General features: G+C 42.0%; 1 pseudogene; it reads left to right on the forward strand.

The window, feature by feature from the left end:
* The first annotated feature begins 316 nt into the window (after positions 1 to 316).
* The window catches only part of LOC119536587, a 35,107-nt pseudogene continuing 14,035 nt past the window's right edge, over positions 317 to 21,388 (forward strand).

Genomic DNA, 21,388 nt, shown 5'->3' on the forward strand with positions numbered 1-21,388 from the left:
TTTACAGTCTGTTACAGTCTGTTTCCAGTGGTGCTGGGATGTGTCTGGCTGTGAGGAGGACACGGCCGGAAGTCTCCAGCCTCCCAGATTGGGCCGCAGATGCTCTCCTGGGCTGGACGGGGAGAGCTCTCGCAGTCTGGTTACTTAAGGGACTGCAGCCTCTTTTGCCTTCCAGCTCCAGTTTGCTGGCCCTGCTGGTGCCATGATATGACCTGGCTGCTAATCAGAGGGAAGGGCCTAGTACCCAAAATCTCAAAGTCCTCTAGGCCGGAACGCACCCTGGCCTGAGCCGAGCGACCCATCAGCCGCTCCGAGCATGGGAACTTCTTCCCCTGAGACTCTCCTTGAGCTGCTGGCCGAGTCACAGAGCACAGGTAACCAGACAGGGAATCCAGAAAAATGCCAACCGTGCAACAAGCTGCTCAGCGGCGCTCCAAGCTCCAGGGATTGGCTGAGAAAACCTCTAGGTGACCCTGCAGTTAAATCTGCCCCTGGCTGCGGCCCCTTCGGAGACCCTGCCAGGCATATGTGCATTTAACCATTCCACAAATATTCTTTCAGCTTCTTGTGTGGCCTCAGCATTCGCGGCCAGACCTAAGCCCTGCAAATCCTTCTAAATGTCTCCTTAAAAAAACGAGTCCTGGGCCAGCAATTCCAACCCTCGGTATGTATCCAAGAGACAGGAGGGCCTATGCCCACCCAAAAACAAGTTCAAGGAATCAGAGCAGCTTTGTTCATAATGGCCAAAAATTGGAAGAAGTGCAATCGACAGTAGGAAAGATAAACAAATCATGATATATTCATCCAACGGAATACTACTCAGCAGTAACAAAGAACGGGCTACCGGCACATGCAACAACTTGAAGGAATCTCACAGATACAATGATGAACAGAAGAAGTCAGACATAAAATACTACATGCTGATGATTCCACTTTAGTTGAAGTTCAAGAAGAGGCAAAACGAATCAACAGTGATACGAGTCAGAAGAGTACTTACCCCGGGGTGGGGGGTGTTGCTTGTAAAGAGACATAAAGACCTTCTGGGATGTTGGAAATGTTGTGTCTGGGTGGTGGTTACATAGGAGTCTGTGTGTGTGTGTGTGTGAAAATTCTTCAAGTTGTATATACACTTAAGATGTGTGCACTTTAGTATATACGTTATGCCCCAATTAAAAAAAATTCAAATGAAAAACACATTTGAAATTTGCCCTTTAAAATATACATCCCAACTCTTCCCAACCAATTAAAGTATTCCAGTAATACTTGCCGTCCTCGCCAGCTGGATGCTGGGTGAGATGGCTTGACAAGGGGCTCTTCAGACGTTTCCCAGCTGAAGCCCGTGATGCTCACAGCAGCTGCCTCTGTGACTTGCCCACAGAAGCAGCTCCTTCCCTTTGGCTTCAGTTGCCTCAACCTCTCTCTTCCCATATCAAGTGCCAGGGGGGGGAAATGGAAGGGAAAGATCAATTCTCCAGCAGGGACCTGGGGACTGGGAAGTCTCAGGAAGAAGTGAAAATGTGAGCAGGGATGTGGTAGAAGAAGGTCTGGGAGATGTAAGCTAAACTGCTAACAGTGGTCAACCAAGCAGAGGGTGGCAAGGGGGGCTGTACTAGGCTGAATAGTGCCCCCTCACCCCCAATTCCATCCAGAACCTCAAAATGTGGCCTTCTCTAGAAATAGGGTCTTTGTGGAATTTAGTTCAAGGCTCTTAGTTGCTGATAATATTGTTTGTTTTCCTACCGAGATTTCCTTGGGGCAGGGCCAGTGCATCTTCCAGGATACAACATAATTCCTTCCAGATCCTGCTCCCTCTGTCATCTCCCCGGTATCTTTAATCTCTCACAATTAACTGGCTCATTCCCTTCAGTCTAGAAGTATGCTCAATAGTTGTCCATCGTGAAAAAAAGCAAGTAACAACAACCCTCCTGCAATCCATGTTGGCCCTTGAGCTATCGCCCTCTCTCCTCTTCTCTCCATCCTCTTGAAAGTCTTGTCTCCTCTTGCTTTCTCCACTTAACCCTTCCTCATTCACCACCCCCTCACCACCACCCCCAACCAATGGCAATTGAGCTTCTGCCATGAATGGGCTTCTTGTTAAATGCTTGGACCTGGGGCCTCCCAGCTGCCTCTGACGCTGGAACATGCCCACTGTCACCAAGTTCTCTCCTCCTTTGGCTTGCCTGGCACCTGTGTTCCCAGCCCTCTCTTGTCCTTCCAGCTGTCCCTTCTGCTGTCTTCTGTGGATTCTCCCACCACTGCCTCCTGCCCTTTAGCAGAAGGTGCCCCCCCAGGTTCTACTTTAGCCCTCTCTATCGGTAAGGCTCCTTCAGAGAAACAGAACCAACAGGATATGTGTGTATGTAAATAAGAAAATGTGTAGTATATAAATGTGCATGCGTGTATGTGCACATATAGACAAATATGCATGTCTATACATGTAACAGATTTATTACAAGAAATTTGTGGGAGCTGGCAAGTCTGAATTCTGTAGGACAGGCCAGAAGCTGGAAATTCCAGTGATGTTGAAGTCTTGAGTCCAATTCTTGGAAACTGAGGAAGGAGCAGAGGGTGTAGTCATGCGGCAGAATTCCTCCTTCTTCCCAGCACCCTCAGCTTTTTGCATTTCAGGTCTCCCACTGATTGGATGAGGCCCACCCACATTGTTGAGGGTCACCCCCTTACTTAAAGTCAACTGACTGTAGATGCTCATCCCATCCACAAAACATCTCCACAGCAACGTCTAGGCCAGTGTTTGACCAAACAACTGGACACCATAACCCAGCCAGGGGTATAGACCTGAACAAGGCTTGGCCCTTCCCTCAACGTGCTCACAGTTTAGAGGTGAAAGAGGCGGCAAATGGATGGTTTTGATAGCACCTGGTACCCTGATCACGAGGTGCATTCTGTGCTATAAGAACACAGTGGAGGGGCTTTATCCCGGCCGTGGAGAAGATGATGCCTGAGCTGTGTCTTGAAGGAGCTTGGTTAGGAAAGGAAGGAGGAGCAGAAGGAACACCCTTAGCAAAGGCACGGAGCGGGGAAACAGCCTCGTAGGGAACTGCAAGCAGTTTGCTTGGCTGAAGTATAAGCATGCATAGTATGGAGAGGAATATTGGGAAGCGAACCTGGAGCACATGGTACGTACTTAACCCACTGCTGAATTGAATCACATCACTGTGGCTTTGCTGATTACTCCAACACTGAATTCCAACTGCACAAAAGCAGGATAAAGGAACCTCCAGAATTCCACAGGTATGAGTGGGTTATAGTCTCTACACAGAGACTTAGAGAGATACAGGGGAGGGACCCTGGAAGAACAGGTTTTGAAAAGTTTTACATTAGCCTCCTAGCAGCAATTCCTGTCTCCATCTCCATCTTCTTCTAACTCAGTTTCCATACTGCTACCTGAATGATTTTTCTTAAGTGCCATGATGAGCCTGGACCCAACATCTTCAACCTCTACCATAGTAATAGAGGTATTTGTGTTCTGAAAAGATGGGTTGAGTTTATGGTAAATCCAAAGGGAGAATCACAGCATGGACCCCTAGAGTTCTGAAACAAGGCCATTCTGCCCGCATCAGAGAATTTTGAAAATACCTCCTGGCATGCTAGTGGGGCCTGGTAGAGATGGAGTGATTGGCTTTGGGACATCAAGAAACCTTGTGGCCAGAACTACCTGTCATAAGTTGGGTCTTGTCATAGCTACCAAGTCATGAGGTCACTAGGGCCCAGCAGCAATCCACCGTAAGATGGAAATGGGACATACAGGATCAGGTACGGACAGGACCAGGCAGCACAAGTAATCTGATGCCCAGATTCTCATGTCACCCAGGACTGTTATAACAGGACCTCACACACATGGCTGCATGCTGGGTCCCTTTAGACCAGCTGATACGGGGGGAAATGGGCCAACTTGGTTCACATATAGATTGGTTGGGTGTGTGAATATAAAGTAAAAATGGACTACCCCAGGCTGTGGTGAGGGGAAGTCCTCCCAATGGGCAGAGCTTTACTTCACATGCAAAGAGCAGTGGCCTGGGATAAGTAAATAAACTCATGAGCAGTGGTAAATAGCCTGGTTGGTCGTTCATGGGGTCTTGGGGGAGAGAGTTTGGAAGAATGCGGACAAAGAGGTCAGGGGAAGAGACAATTGGAAAAGCCTATGGTAGTGAGCACAACCTATGACCATCTTTGTATTGCATGTCAACCCCCTCCAGGAAGCATCCCTCATGGAAGGGGCATCAAACAATCACGTAGACGGAACGACTCAGCCAGCTCATGTCAGCCAGCTTCTGACATCAGCCACCCCAATACTGACAGAGTGAGTACATGAACAGAGAGGCCAAGATGGCAAAGATGGAGCCTAAGGATGAGTTCTGCAGTGTGAGCTCATTTCTTACCCTCTTCTGCCACTGCTGAATATCCAACCTGCCAGCAGACACAGTGGTATGCATGAGCTGGCTTGAGGGAGCCAGCTGTTTTCAGGAATTCTGTAAGCCAGTTGATGTCATGTCGGTGGCTTGAAATTGGCTCTAATGGGAGTACATACACCACAGAAATCAGCAAATGCTACAAATCAGGGTTTTCCCTCACATAGTGAAGGTTGTTAAACATTTTCCAGCATACCAATGACTAGAAACCAAGGCTGAGCCCCTGATAAGGTTCTATCCTTCACAGATACCAATCAGTCCCTCAGTAGCAAGTTCATTACATTGGCTTTCTTCCACCTTGAAAGGGATAGCAGTTCACCTTGACCATACTGACACGTGTTAGGGCTTTTCCTGCCCACAGAATGTCAGCCAACACCTTGACCTAAAGGCTTTCAGTGTGTGATCACTGACACAAGACCCCACCTAACCTAGCATGAGATGAAGGCAGGCACTTTAGAGAAAAGAGGTATGTCATTGGGTACATGGCCATGGAATCCATGGGCCCTATCACATATGGTGCCACCTAAAAGTCATCAGCCATTTATTCAGTCTTCTTTAATTTCTTTCAGGAATGTTTCATTGTTTTCAATTTACAAATCTTGCACCCTGTTGGTTAAATTTATTCCTAAGTATTTTATTCTTTTGGTTGCAATTACAAATGGAACTGTTTCCTTAATTTACTTTTCGGATTGTTTACTGCTACTGTATAGAAACACAACTGATTTTGTGTGTTGGTTCTGTGTCCTGCAACTTTGTTGAATTGCACTTCATTTCATGGATTCTTTAGGGTTTTCTACATATAAGATCATGCCATCTGTGAATAGAGGATGCCTTTTATTTCCTCTGCTTGGCTAATTGATCTGGCTAGGACTTCCAGTACAACGTTGAATAACAGTGTTGAAAGTGGGCATCCTTGTCTTGTTCCTGATCTTAGGGGGAAAGCTTTCAGTCTTTCACCATTCAGTATGATGTTGCTGTGGGTTTTCCATATATGCCCTTCATCATGTTGAGGAAGTTTCCTTCTATCCCTAGTTTTCTAAGTGATCACTGCCTTTGCTGCATCCCACAAGTTTTGGAATGTAGTGATCTTGTGTTTGTTCATCACAAGTTATTTCCTAGTTTCCCTTGTGATTTCTTCTTTGACACATTGGTTATTTGAGAATTTCTTATTTAATTTCCATGTATTTGTGAATTTTTCAGTTCTCCCTCTGTTATGATTTCTAGCTTCATTCCATTGTGGCCGGAGGAGAAATTTTATGTGATTTCAATACTTTTACATTTATTGAGACTTGTTTTGAGACCTAACATATGGTCTATCCTAGAGAATGATCCATGCATATTTGAGAAGAATGTGTATCCTGTTGTTTTGGGGTGAAATGTTCCCTACATGTCTATTAGGTCTCCTTGGTTCATGGTATTGTTCAAGTCCCTGTTAAGTAAAATAAAATGGCTGCCTGTATGGAGTGTTACAGGGAAAAGACACCTGTCCAGAGGGCTTTTCTAGAAGACAAAAATAATTGACCTGCAGGGGATTTTCTGAGAAAATGAAACACACCCCACAGGGTTGCTGATGAACAAAACCTGTTAATAAACCAGTTTCAGTCCAGTGCAGATAGCTTATCAGATTGGACAAGCATACCATACTAATCAATATATATCTGCTCCCCACTTTGTAAGATCCCCTATGTAAAACGGAAACTGAATATCAACAAATCATAACATTTTCTCACTTGCTTCTGCATTTGCCCTATATGAGCTTCCCCTTTCCACTTCCTCAGCAGAGTTTCCTTCTACTTTCTGTATGGAATGCTGCCCAATTCATGAATTGCTCAATAAAGCTGTGAGATCCAAATGGCATGAAAGTTTTTCTTTTAACATCTTCTTGATCTTCAGTCTAGATGTTCTATACATTATTGAAAGTGGTACATTTCAATCTCCTACTATTAGTGTAGAACCATCTATTTCTCCCTTCAAATCTGTCAATATTTGCTTCGTATATTTTGGGGCTCTGCTGTTTGCCTGGAATATTTTTTCCAACCTTTCACTTTCAACCTACATGTGTCTTTGAATTTAAGGTCTCTCGTAAATAGCATATAGTTAGGTCATGCTTTTTTTTTAAATCCATCTGCCAATCTCTGCCTTTTGACTGAAGATTGTAATCCATTTATATTTAAAGTAACTACTGATAATGAAGGATTTTCTTCATTTTTGCTGTTTTTTTTTTGTAAGTCTTATACTGTTTTTATCCCTCAATCCTTCCATTACTGCCTACTTTTGTATTTACTTAATCTTTTGTAGTGAACCATTTAGAGTCTCTTATTCCTTTCTGTGAAAATGTTTCAGATATTTTCTTTGCAGCTACTGTGGGGCTCAAATGTAACTACCTATGTCTATAATAGTATTGTTTGATTTGATACCAACTTAAATTCATTAGCATACAGAAACTATGTTCCCATACCCCTCCACTCCCCCCAGCTTTATGTTTCTCTTGTCACAAATTACATATCTATACATTATGAGTCCAAAATCATAGATTTATCATTACTTTTTATATATTTTCTTTTTAGATTCTGTAGGAAGTAAAAAGTAGAGTTACAAACCAAAAATACAATAGTACTGGCATTTATATTTGCCCATGTTGTTACCTTTACTGGATATCTTTGTTTCTTCATGCAGTTTTAGTGTCCTTTCCTTTCATCCTGCAGAACTCACTTTTGCATTTCTTACAGTCCTGGTTTATTGGTGACAAACTCCCTCAGATTTTGTTTATCTTGGAATGTCTCAATCTCTCCCTCATTTCTGAAAGACGGTTTTGTCAGATACAGAATTCTTAGCTGGCAATTTTTTAAATGAAATTTTATTGAGATATATTCACACACAATATAATCCATCCAAAGTATACAATCAATGGCTCACAGATTCATATAGCTGTGCATTCATCACCACAATCAATTTTAAAACATTTTCATTACTCCAAAATAAAGGAAAAAGAAAAAGAAAAAAGAACACCCAAACCATCTCATATTCCTTATCCTCCACCCCACCCCCTTTTATTTATATATTTTTGGTCATTATTTTATTACTCATCTGCCCATACACTGGGTAAAGGGAGTGTCAGTCACAAGGTTTTCACAATCACACGGTGACACAATAAAGTCTTTAGAGTTATACAATGATCATCAAGAATCAAGTTTACTGGATTACAGTTCAACAGATTCAGGTATTTCCTTCTAGCTATTCTATTACACCAAAAACTAAAAAGGAATATTTATATAATGCATAAGAATAACCTCCAGAATGACCTCTTGACTCTATTTGAAATCTCTCAGCCACTGAAACTTTTATTTTGTTTCGTTTCTTTTCCCTCTTTTGGTCAAGATGGACTGACAGCATTTTTTTTTGCCAAACTTTCAGCACTTTAAATATGTCATCCACTGCCTTCTTGCCTCCATGGTTTCTGATGAAAAATCAGCACTTAACCTTATTGAGGCTCCCTCTTACATGACATAATGCTTCTCTCTTGTGGCCTTTGGGATTCTCTTTTTCTTTGGCATATGACATTTGATGATTATAATGTGACGGGGTGAGTTTATTTGAGTTTATCCTCTTTGAAGCTTGATGAACTTATTGGATATGTGTTTCATGGTTTTCATCAAATTTGGGAAATTCTCAGTCATTTTTTAAAACAATTTTTCTGCTCCTTCCTCTTTTCTCTTCCTTCTGGGATTCCCATAATATGTGTACTAGTATGTGTACAGGCCCTGTCATAATATGTGTACAGGCCCTGTCCACTTTTCTTCATTCTTTCTTCTTTCTGCTCCTCAGTCTGAATGATTTCAATTGCCTTATATTCAAGTTCACTGATTCTTTCTTCCGCCAGCTCCAATCTGCTGTTGAACCACTCTAGGGAATTTTTATTTCAGTTACTGAGGTTGTCAGCTCCAGTTTTTCTGTTTGGTTCCTTTTTATAATTTCTATCTCTTTATTGAAATTCTCGTTTTGTTCTTAAATTGTTTTCCTGATATCCTTTAGTTTTTTCACTGTGTTTTACTTTAACTCTTTGAAGATATTTAGGACAATTTTTTTTTAATCCTTGTCTGATAAGTCCAAGATCTTGTTTTGCCCCTTTGCTTGGGCCATCACTTACTGTTTCTTTGTACATCTTGTAACATTGTGTTGTACACTGGACATTTTGATATTTTCACGTGTTATCTCTGGAATTTAGCCACTGAGGCATCTGTTCCTTAAGCTTGCATCCAGCTAGTGTTATGACAGAAATTTCCTTGAATGCCAGGAACTAAAAATAAATAAATAGATAGATAGATAAATAAATAAATAAATAAAACCACCTCTTCCAGTCTTCACAGATTAGCCCGTATGAGTGCTCTTCCTCAGAACATAGCCTCCCAAACAATGAATTTACAGAACAGCCCAGGGCAAAAGCCTCAGGTCCTCACAAGTCTTTTTTGATCGTACATCTTGTCCTAAGCATGGGCATATGACTGTAGGAACTCTCTTATTTGCATGAATTCAAATATTCTTCCTCTACTAGGAAATAGACTTTCCTTCCAGTCCTGGGTCTATGCTGTATGTCCCAAAGCCAGCAATCCTTTGCCTCAAGTAGCTGCGATATGACTGTTCTACAGCATTCTAGCTGCTCTGCAAGCTGCCTCTACATGCATGGCATGTTCTGGGACAGCAAGACTGCGATGTGCATCCTGGTTCAGTTCTTCAGGCTGCCACAGTCAGACTGGCACAGATATCTGTGCACCCCAGTATGTGTAGGAGGGTTATTTGGCTCTCTCCAGAACTAGGACCAGGGACCTTCACTGGGAGCACAGGCTCTGCATTGAGCTGGGAAAAGATCGGGGAAGGACCAGCAAGGATACCACCAGGTTTTCCAACAATTTTTAAGTTGCCTTTTTCTTGATTCAGTACTTGCCCTGTTACTGCAACACTTTAACTGTTTTCTAGAGCTCTGAGGCAGCTGGTTCTGAAGTTTTTCTTGTTGTGTAAATCTTCTGAGTGGGGACAAAACACTGAAGCATCTTACTCCACCACCTTGGTGATATCACTTCCATTTGCCCCACTTTTTAAATATGTCCATAATCCAGCCACTTCTCACCACCTCCTTTGCTGCCACCCTAGCCCAGGTCATCTATTTTAGTTTCCTGGGCTGTTCAAGCAAATACCACAAAATGGGTTGGGTTAAACAATGGGAATTTATTAGCTTTCAGTTTTGAGGCTAAAAGAAAGTTCAAATGAAGATGTCATCAAGGAAATGCTTTCTCCCTGGAGACTGGCATTCTGGAGCTGGCTGCTTGCAATCCTTGGTCCTCAACCTGTCACAAGGCACATGGGGCATCTCCTGGTCTCTCCCCTTTCTTCCCGGCTCTGCTGATGTTCAGCTTCTGCCTGTTTCATCTGTGGCTTTCTCTTTCTGTTTGTCTGAATTTCACTCTGTTTATGAAGGACTCCAGTAATAGGTTTAAGACCCATCCAGATTGAGGGTGGCCACACTTTCTTAACTGAAGTAACCTCATCCAAAGGTCCTACTTACAATGGGTTCACTCCTACAGAAATGCATTAAATTTAAGGGTATGTTTTTTCTGGATGGGTAGGGGGTGGATACACACAGCTTCAAACCACATCATCTCTCCACTGCTCTGCAAATTAGGTTCCTAATTGGTCTCTTTGATCCAACCTACCCTTTAACAACTGTTTTCAACACAGAAAAATCTTTTTAAAACAGAAGTTTCACACCTCTGCTCAAAACCCTGCATTGGTTTCCAACTTCACTCAGAGAAAAATGTCTTTATATTACTTGCTTCTCCTCCATCCCTTGGATTATCTCCTTTTCCAGCTACTCTCGCCTTTACTTGCTAAATTCTAGTCACATCTGTCTCCTTGCTTTTCCTTGCTCATGCCAGGCCTTCTCCTGCATCATAGCCTTGGGACTGGCTGTTTCCTCCTCTCTGCATTCTCACCCTAGACACCTGCCGGGTCTACACTCACCTTTAAGCCATTTAGGTCTTGGCTTAAATGTCACTCTCTCAAGAGGCCTATCCCTGACCACCCTATTTAAATCTCCCTGCTACTCCCTATCCCCTTTATTCTACTCCACTTTGTCACTTTCCAGAGCACTTACACCTTCTAACATACCATACAATTTACCTATATATTATGCTTATTATTTACCTTATGTTTCCTGCCATTAGTATAAAAACTCTGCCAGGACAGGGATCTTTGTTCACTGATGTATCCTAAAAGCCTAGAACAGAGCCTGGTACAGAGTAGGCCCTCAATGAATACTTGTGGAATAAATGAATACATTAATTAATAGAGTTTACATTCCAATAGGGAACACAGGCAAAGAAACAAGTAACAAACATGCAAGAGAACTATTGGGTAAAGTTACAGAAAACAACAGCCTAAGTCCTTAAAACAAGGCTTCTGAATGGAATATAATCCTGCAGATGATAATCACAGCTTTACTACATGTCTGACTGAAGAAAATGGTTGAGAAAACATAGATTTCAACTTTGTTTCACGGTAAGAAAAACAAAACAAAAGCATTTAAATTGCACTTTAAATTCTCAAACTTTGGGGAAAAGTTTCTGTGTCATCAGTTGTTTTTTGTTTGGTTTTAAGTAGCAGTTCACTTTAATATTCACAGCATAATCACAGTATTTTGCAGACTCTGTGTACTTAAAAGATGACTGAATTCAATAACTTGTAAATATTTTAAGAAATTTCTTCTTCTGTTGAACCACAGAGGTGTGAAAACAGAGAAAAGTTATGTCAATAAAAACTGCAGTGCAAGTCCCTGAACTATCAGCTCCCGTTGTGATATTCAAAGACCAAGACTTCCAGCTGTTCTCACACCAGTTTCAAATGATAAAGAGAAAGAGGTGGAAATGGGGTAGGAAATTTAACTGAACCCCACCCCAATAACAGTGCAATTGGTTAGTTAAAACCCATATTGTTATAATGCGTCAAAACCAACAAAACAACATCAACTTCAATTTCTTGTTTTTTAAAGATAGTACTAAAATAATTTAATACTATGACAACATTGAAGGGAAAAGCCACATTCACTTTGTTCCCAACAGCCTCACAATTTTATTTGTTCATGTTCTCTCTGGCCCTTAGCTAAATGGAAATATATCTATGGTTTTTTTTTTAATGTAACCACAGTGTATTAAAAAATCTTGAAATTTTTTCAGTGAACTTCATTTTATATATATATATTTCCATGTTGTACCATAAGCTACATATTTATCAGTTGAATGACTATATAATGTTCTACAACATGGTTTATTTACCAAAAAGACACAAAACAAAAAAATACAACAGCAACAAAAAACCCAGAAAGCATAAAACAAAATGACAGAAGAGCATATAATTCAGTTATGGCAACAATTATCAATGGTTTAAATTCCCCAGTAAAAAGGCAAAGGCTCAACTCAGCAGGTAAACTTACTGCCCTCCCTGCTACATAGGACATGACTCCCAGGGGTGTAAATCTCCCTGACAACGTGAGACATGACTTGTGAAGATGAGTTTGGCTATGGCATTGTGGGGTAGAGAAAGCCTTCTTGGACCAAAAGGGGGAAGAGAAATGAAACAAAATCAAGTCTCAGTGGCTGAGGAATTTCAAATGGAGTTGAGAGGTCATTCTGGAGGTTATTCTTATGCGTTATACAGATACCCCTTTTTAGTTTTTAGTGTGTTGGAATAGCTAGAAGGGTAGAACTGAAACTGCTGAACTGCAACCTCATAGCCTTGATTCTTGAAGATGATTGTATAACTATGTAGCTTACTCGGTGTGACTGTGTGATTGTGAAAACCTTGTGGCTCACACTCCCTTTACCCAATTGTATGGACAGATGAGTAGAAAAATGGGGACCAAAAGTAAATGAATAATATGGGGAGGGATAGGATGTTTTGGGTGTTTTTTTTTTGTTTGTTTTTTTACCTTCATTTTTATTCTTACTTTTATTTATTTATTTATTTATTTTTTTGGAGTAATGGAAATGACCAAAAATTGGCTGTGGTGATGAATGCACAACTATATGATGGTACTGTGAACAAATGATTGTACACTTTGGATGATTGTATGGTATGTGAATGTATCTCAATAAACCATTTTTTTTTTTTTTAAAAAGGTGATGGCTCAGAATGGGGTACAAATGAAAAATAAACTATAGGTCACTTATAGGAGACTCACCTAAAACAAGATGACAAAATAGTATCAGACAAAGAAGAAACCCCTGTTTGGAGATCAGACACTGATCTCTAGGAAGTACTAAAAACCTGCCTTTCCTTCTCCTCTCTTTAAGGCCAGAACTTTTGGGGGAGGGAATGGTCTCAGGCCCAGAGATGTAGGCCTAAGGTAAGACTTGCAGGGACCCAGGTCACCAAAGAGACTAGGACAGGTGGGACATTTCCCCCACCCTCAGACCACTGGCATTGTAAGGTCTTCCCTGGGGAGGCAGAGCCTAAAGAGATCCTCCCCAACCCCATTCTTTTCTGGTGACTTCATCTCACCTCCCCACCCCAGAGAGAACCAATGAGGGCGAAGAGGCAGGAGGGGCTCCCGGCGGGGAGGCCTTATCAGATCCCCCACACACACACTCTCCATGAAACTTTGGCAAAGTCACTTCCCCTCTGTGGGTTTCAGTTTTCTTAATTGCAAAATGAGGAGTTTGGACTTATCTGATCTCCATGTTCCACCTTAGCACTAACATTTGGAAGTTCTTCCTGCTCTTTTGTTTCCCCTCATTTGTTTGTAAAAAATTTCTATTCAACTGGTATTATTGATCTTGTGCCAAATGTAAGAGAGGTGGGAGGTAGTGAATGGGAGCTCAAAGCCCTGAGTCCCTGCCCAAGGGACACTGCCAGCCCAAGCTGCCCGGCCTGTGTGGGAAATGGCATGGGGTGGGGGGGATGTCCCAGAGGGATGCCCCTACCCCCCTCATGTTCCCTAAAGCCCAGGGTGCATTCTTGGGCATTAGGGTTGGGGACATCTTTTCACACTTTTTCCTCTGCAGGCTTCCTTCCCCACGGTAGACCAGTGCAAGCTCCAGCCCTGGCCCTGACCTCTACAACCTCAACCACGTGTCTTCCCCTCTCTGGCCTTCAGTTTCTCCACAATGAGAGAATGCAATCAGCTGGGTTTATCCAATCAGTTGAAGACTTTTAAGCAAGACAGAGGACCTTCACTTCTTCAGCTGACCAGCAAAGCATTTCCTGAGAAGTTCATCAGAGTTGCCAGTTCGTTCCTGAGGAGTTCATCGAACATCTTCATTGGAGTTGCCCGTTTGCTGCCTGCCCTACAGAATTTGGACTCGTGCATACCCACAGTTGTGTGAGACACTTTTATAAAATCTTATATTTATAGATATCTCTTGTTGATTCTGTTTCCCTAGAGAACCCTAACTAATACACACAGTAACTGAAATTTGAACCACACTGTTGGGGTACTGGTGTTTTTAACTAAACCCTGGTACCTGAAAGTCATGCATATGGTAATCGTGCAACACAAGACTGCCTGTATTTCTATTAGATAACAGATAAAGCCTTTTCTTGGTGCCTCAAAGAAGGAAAGTTTTAATTGGATGTCATCGTTGTCAATCACCTGACAAGCATGGCTCTCAGCCTTCTCCAGATCTCTCTCTCCTTTCTTTATTCTCAATCAGTACAGCTCCCTTTAGTACTTCTTGTAGGCCAGGTCTCTTGTTAGCAAATTCTCTCAGCATTTGTTTGCCTCTGAAAATTTTGATCTCTCCCTCAATTTTGAAGGAGAGCTTTGCTGGATAAAGAATTCTCTTTCAGAATTTTAAATATGTCATACCACTGCTTTCTCACCTCCCTGGTGCCCATTGATTAGTCAATACTTAGTCTTATGTTGTTTCCCTTGTATGTGGTGAACCACTTCTCTCTTGCTGCTTTCAGAACTTCCTCCTTCTCTTGAGCATTTGACAATCTGATCAGAATGTCTCAGAGTGGACTTATTTGGATTTATTCTATTTGGAGTTTATTGGGCATCTTTGATTTGCATATCTATGTCATTTAGCAGGGTTGGGAAGTTTTCCCCAACAATTTCTTTGAATACTCTTCCTAGTGCTCTACCCTCTCTTCCCCTTCTGGAACACCAGTGATTCTTATATTTATGCACTTCATGTTGTCCATCATTTCCCTGCGATCCATTTCAAATTTTTCAATTTTTTCATCATTTGCTCTTTTGTGCTTTCACTTTCCAACACACTATCTTAGAGTTCGCATATTCATTCCTCTACTTTTTCAAATCTAGTGTTATGTGTCTCAAGAATCTTTTTAATTTGGTATCTTTTATTTCCATAAGATCTGCTATTTTTAAATTAACCCTTGCAAATTTTTCTTTATGTTCTTCTAGGGTGTTCTTCATGTCCTTTATATCCTGAGCCATGCTATTGGTGTTTGTGAGTATTTCTTTTATTAATTACTCCAAGTTCTGTATCTCCTCTGTTTTTTTTTTGATTTTGGCATTTGGATTATCCATGTCTTCTGGTTTCTTCATATGCTTTATAATTTTCTGCTGTTTTTGGCCTCTTGGAATTTGCTTTATCTTGCTAGGGTTCTTTTAGGATATGCAGGCTTATTTAAACAATTATCTATAATTTAACAGAGCTATAGCTTGGTGGAGCGCACTTTCCCTGACCTACCAGCAGATGGTTCTCCCGAGCCACCTCTTACCCTCAAGTCAGTTCTCCCCGACTTCTTCTATGCACTGAGTGAGAGCCCAAACTGTGTGGAGGTCCAATCAGTGCACCGATTTTCCTTGTTCAGTGGTGACCAGCAGCCCTGTGGGTGGGGGTTGTGCCCTGTGCAGTTTGGCAGGGAGTCCGCTCTGGGACACAGCAGTCCCAGCCATTCCTAGGGCTGTGGGTAGAGTACCCTGGGGCTGCAGAATGCATCTAACCCTTCAGCTTAGTTTCCTCACAGTCCCTCTCTACCATGGGTCCACAAGTCCCTGGGATTGGTGTAGCGCTCCTGGCACTTTTGTGCAGCACCCCTGCCTCTAGGCTGTGCACCCTGCAGGCTTCCACAGAGGAGGATTGGGCACCAACACAAGCCAGCCAAATCCTGAATTCCCTCAAGGAAGCTCTCGGCCACAGCCCTGTGAAGGGGTGCCTCCCAGCCAGCTGCAATGATGGCTGCATGGAGCGTGGAAAGCTACCCCCTTCCATGATCGACCGCCTGCTGCAACGTCCAGTCCCTGGCATGGGGGCTCTTGGCTGTGGCTGTGCGAAGGGTTATCGCCCATGCCAGGAACTGAGGAGGTTGCCTGGGCCGTGGAAGGTACTCCCCACCATGCTTAACAGTGGCTCTGGCTGCTTGTTCCCCAGTGGCTTTCCGGGCTGAACAGTCTCCCATCTCTGAACACAGTCTCTCAGTTTCTCCAAGTACACAGTCACTATGGGGTAGAAGTCCCTGCCCAGCCAGTGGAACCCTGGAGCCGCTATTCTGGAGCACTTTCTGTCCTTTATCTCGTGATTTTCACAAAGAAGAATTTTGCTCTGTCTCTCTTCAACTGACATCTTGGATCCCCTCAGCCCTGTAACCTGGCCTTTAATCTTTAAACAATTTATACTTTTCAGAAATGATAAGGATCATATTCTTGAAATTTTTATAAATATGTATAAAAATTCTTAAGAACTTCTTGCCAACTTTGTTTACAGAACCAAATGTGGTTATTAACAATAAAGGCAATGTTTGCATTTTTTCTACAAAATTCAATACCTATTATAGAAAAATTGCAGGGTCAACTGATTCATCTTATTTTACATACTACATTCATAATTGTTTCCTAAGATTTATTATGAGTAATGATATAGTTTGCTTTATGTCACTGAAAACTAATTTCAAGTAAAATTACCATTAGAAATTTGGAAAAAAAAATGTTAAGGAGGACAAAATTTCTGTTTGGTGTGATGGAAAAGTTTTGGTAATGGATGGTGGTGATGCTTGCATAATATTATGAATGTAATTGAACAGCACTGAATTGTATACTTGTAAGTGATGAAAATGGGAATCTTATGCTGTATATATGTTACTGCAATAAAAATTAAAAAAAAAAAAAAGCTACAGAGGACCTAGCGATTTCATTCCTGGTGTATAGCCTAAAGAATTGAAAACAGCTACTCAAACAGATACACACGCATGCATGTTCCTAGTGGCATCATTCACAATGTGAAAAGGTGGAAACAACCCAAGTGTCCAACGATGAATGGATAAGCAAAATGTGGTCTATCCATACAATGGAATATTACCCATAAAAAGGAACAAAGCTCCAACACCTGCTACAGCACAGATGAACCTCAAAAATGTCATGCTAAATTGTGGTAGTTCAGAGGCTGAATGTATCACCAAAAGGATCACGTTCTCTTAATCCATTCCTGTGGGTCTAGACTATCACATGTGGGACCTTTTGATTAGGTTATTTCAATTGAGATGTGACCCACCTCATTCAAGGTGGGTCTTAATCATCTTACTGGAGTCCTTTATAAGAGGATAAAACACATACAGAAACTAAGAGATGAGATTAAGAAAAGCTCACAGAAGAAGCCTGGAGAAGTTAAGAGAGGACCCACAGAAAACAGAGAGGAAGCCACTGAAGCCAGAAGCTGGAAGCAACGAAACCTGGGAAAGAAGGACCAGCAGACATCACCACGTGCCTTGCTATCTTACAGAGGAGCCCAAGCTCACCAGTAGTCGGCCTTCAGAGAAGGTATGGTCTTGTTGATGCCTTAATTTGGACATTTTTCATGGCCAAGGGACTGTAAACTTGTAAGTTAATAAATCCCCATTTCAAAAGCCAACCAATTTCTGGTATATTGCATTTCATCAGCTTTATCAAACCAAAAGATAAGTGAAAGAAGCCAGTCACAGACACAGAAGATCACATATTGCATGATTCCATTTATATGAAATGTCTAGAATAAGTAAATCTTTAGAGATAGAACATAGATGAGTGGTTGACAGGAGCTGGGGGAAGGAGGAATGGGGAGTGGCTTCTTAATGTGTATGGAGTTTTCTTTTGGGGTGATAAAAATGATTTTGAACTAGATAGAGGTGATGGTTACACAGCATTGTAAACATACTAAATGCCACTGAATTGCACACTTTAAAGTGGTGAATTTTATCTTACATGAATTTTACCTCAAAATTAAAAAAAAAAAAAATCCTATGGAGGAGGAGTGGGTGGGATACAGATGAAATGAAATCGGCCATGAGGTAACAATTGTTGAAGATGGATGAGGGGAACACGGGGGTTCATGAACCATTTTCTCTCCTTTTGTAAATGTTTGAAATTTTTAATAATAAGCAACAAAATGAAAACTATTTTTTCCTTCTTCTCCTACCCACTAATCTCCTGCATCTATTTTCCCAACAACGGGCATCACATTTTCTGACAATTTCTAATCCCAATCTGTAATCCAAACTCTGGGGTCAGAGAAGGACAAGGGGAAGGAGAGGGAGAAAGGGGAAGCAGTCGAGAATTGTCAGGTGGCAACAAGAGCACCTGACAGGTGACACCAATCACTCTGGAGTCCTCAGAGAATAAAAACAATATTGCAATCATTTGATGCTTTTATTGCTTATGGCCCTTTAGGAGTTACAGGGTAGTAAAGCTGCTGAGCCGTGAGCCAAGGGCCCCCTGGGAAGGGTAGACGGCAATGTGCAGGGAAGGCTGGGCATCACCCAGGGGTGACTGAGCACAGCTTGAGGCTTGTCCTGTGCTTTGGAAATGCTTCTGCAAGGACTAGAAGCTGTTTACTATTGGGACCGTACCCTGAAGCTGGAACATCGTGGCTTTTTGCCAGCCTAGCAGGTGGAAGTCGTCCAGCCAGAATCCAAGAAAAACAAACTCAGAGTCTGCCTGTTCACCCGAGAACAGGCTCAAGGACACCAAAGGAAACAGGACTGGAGGCACGTTGGCTTTTCCTCCTCTGCAAAAACTATGGGCGAACGCATAACTATATGATGGTGCTGTGAACAGTCGATTATACACTGTTGATGAGTGAATGGTATGTGAATATATCTCGACAAAACTGAATTAAATGAACAAACTAACAAAACTATGGGCTCCAATTAGGCTTAGAAAGGAAGACAAGGGGTCAAGATAAGAACAATAAAAAATGAAATATGGCGGCTCTTGCCAATCAGGAGGCCAGGGTAGAACTGATGCAGAAGTATCAGCGGTTAGAGCCCTGGGAGAAGAATGACGGAGCTTCCTACAAAAAGATTTTCCACTTTCATATGGAAAAACATCATGAGTAAAGTTAAATGACAAGAAATAGGTAAAAATATTTTACAATTAATATCCTTACTAGATGTGAAAACATTGTGGCTCACACTCCCTTTATCCAGCCAGGGTATGGACAGATGAGTAGAAAAAAGGGGGACAAAAAGTAAAGGAATAATAGGGGGTGCTCCAATTTGCTAACTCTGCCATTTCGCCAAACACCAGAAATGGATCAGCTTTTATAAAGGGGGCTGATTTGGTTACAAAGTTACAGTCTTAAGGCCATAAAGTGTCCAAAGTAACACATCAGCAATTGGGTACCTTCACTGAAGGATGGCCAATGGTGTCCAGAAAACCTCTGTTAGCTGGGAAGGCACATGGCTGGCGTCTGCTCCAGAGTACTGGTTTCAAAGTGGCTTTCTCCCAAGACGTTCCTCTCTAGGCTGCAGCTCCTCGATAATGTCACTGTTGGTTGTTCTTTGGGTGTTTGTCCTTGTGATGGTTAGGTTCATGTGTCAGCTTGGCCACATGATGGTACCCAGCTGTCTGGTCAAGCAAGCACTGGCCTAACCATTGCTGTGAGGACGTTTGTGGCTGGTTAATAAATCAACAGGCTGGTTTATTAAATCATCAGTCAATTGGCTGCAGCTGTGACTGATGAATCAACAAAGGACGTGTCTTCCACAAGAGAATGCAGTTGGCTGGATTTAATCCAATCAATCAGTTGAAGACTTTTAAGCAAGACAGATAGAGGACCTTCACTTCTTCTTCGGCTGCCCAGCAAAGCATTTTCTGAGGAGTTCGTCGAAGTTCCCAGTTCGTTTCCTGAGGAGTTCATCGAACACATTCATCAAAGATTCCAGTTCATTTCCTGAGGAGTTCATCAAAGTTGCCAGTTCGTTTCCTGAGTTCATCGAATACCTTCATTGGAGTTGCCAGTTTGCTGACTGCCCTATGGAATTTGGACTCGTGCATACCCACAGTTGCGTGAGTCACTTTTATAAATCTTATATTTATAGATATCTCTCATTGATTCTGTTTCCCTAGATAACCCTAACTAATACATCCTCTCTTAGCTTCTCCAGAGCAAAATCTACTTTCAAAGGCGTTCTCCAAAATGTTGCTCTGTAAGCTGCAGCTCCTCTCTCAGCTCCTGTGCATTCTTCAAAGTGTCCCTCTTGGCTGTACCAAGCTCACCCCTTCTGTCTGAGCTTATATAATGCTCCAGTAAACTAATCAAGGCCCTTGCTGAATGGGCGGGGCCACATCTCCATGGAAATCATCCAATCAGAGTTATCACTTACAGCTGAAGGGGTTGCATCTCCATGGAAACACTCAAAGAATTACAATCTAATCAACACTAATACTAAGTCTGCCCACACAAGATTGCATCAAAGATAATGGCGTTTGGGGGACATAATACATTCAAACTGCACAGGGGGGAAAGTAGTATGAGATGTTTTGGGTGTTTTTTCATACTTTTATTTTTATTCTTATTTTCATTTTTATTTCTTAGAGTAATTAAAATGTTCAAAGAGTTGATTATGGTGATGAATAATTATGATAAGACTGTAATGACTGTACACTTTGGATGATTGTATGGTATGTGACTATATTGCAATAAAATTGCATTAAAAATATCCTTAATAGAAGAGAGTTCTTACAAATTAATGAAAAAAAAGACTATCATCTCAATTGAAAAAATGGACAATGGGTATGAACAGGTAATTCAAGAAATAAAAATAGTCAATGACATAAGAAAAGATGCCCAACCTAATAGGTTACCAAAGAAATGCAATGTAAAATAGTAATGAGAAATACTTTCGGCCAACAATTCTGACAAAGATCTTAAAAATGGATAATACTCAATGTATGTGAGGATGTCATTAGCAACAGGTGTATAAATTGGCTCACATTTTGTGAAGGGCAATTTAATAACATGTAACTGAATTTAAAATCTATGTAAATATATTTGACCCAGTAATTGTACTAGGAATTTATCCTGAGGAAATGACTGGGCATGTGCATAAGGCTTTGCGCTTATATCAGGCTATTTATGAGGTGCAGTGTAATTAGAAATCCTAAATGTCCTCATTGGGGGTTGTCAATCTCCTCTTCCCTATTTGACCCTTGCCATAAACATATAAGCATGCTGAAGTCTCTCATATCTGTAAACCACCTCCTCAGCTCCATACCCCCAGATGATACAGCCCTGTTGCCTTCAATTCCCAGCCAAACTTCCCAAAGTTTGCATTTTTCTCCACTTCTTCACCTCTCAGCTCACTAGTCTAGTACCATGTCCATCTTCTCACTAAACTCATCACAAACGGTCTCTCGTTGCAAAATCCAGTGGACTCTGTTCATGGCCTCTTGGAAACTTCTGACACTGTTGCCCATTTCTCCTTCTTGACACACCCTTTTGTCCTGGCTTCCATGATTCTACCCTCTCCTGTGTTTCCCCCTTCCATTCTGGCTGCTCCAGTCTCCTTTGCTGGCTCCCCTTCCTCTGCCCAGCACCTCAATGTGGACGTCCCTCAGGGCTTTGTCCAGGGTTTCCTCCTCACCTTCCAGTCTCCCTGAAGTAGGTCCACTGGTCGCTGCCTTCACTCACCACCTAAGGGCCAACCATCTCCAGAACTCTTCCCTCCAACTTCTGACTGGACAGCCT

This window comes from Choloepus didactylus, chromosome 6 (genome assembly GCF_015220235.1).
Source record: "Choloepus didactylus isolate mChoDid1 chromosome 6, mChoDid1.pri, whole genome shotgun sequence".
In the NCBI taxonomy this organism is placed as follows: Eukaryota; Metazoa; Chordata; class Mammalia; order Pilosa; family Megalonychidae; genus Choloepus; species Choloepus didactylus.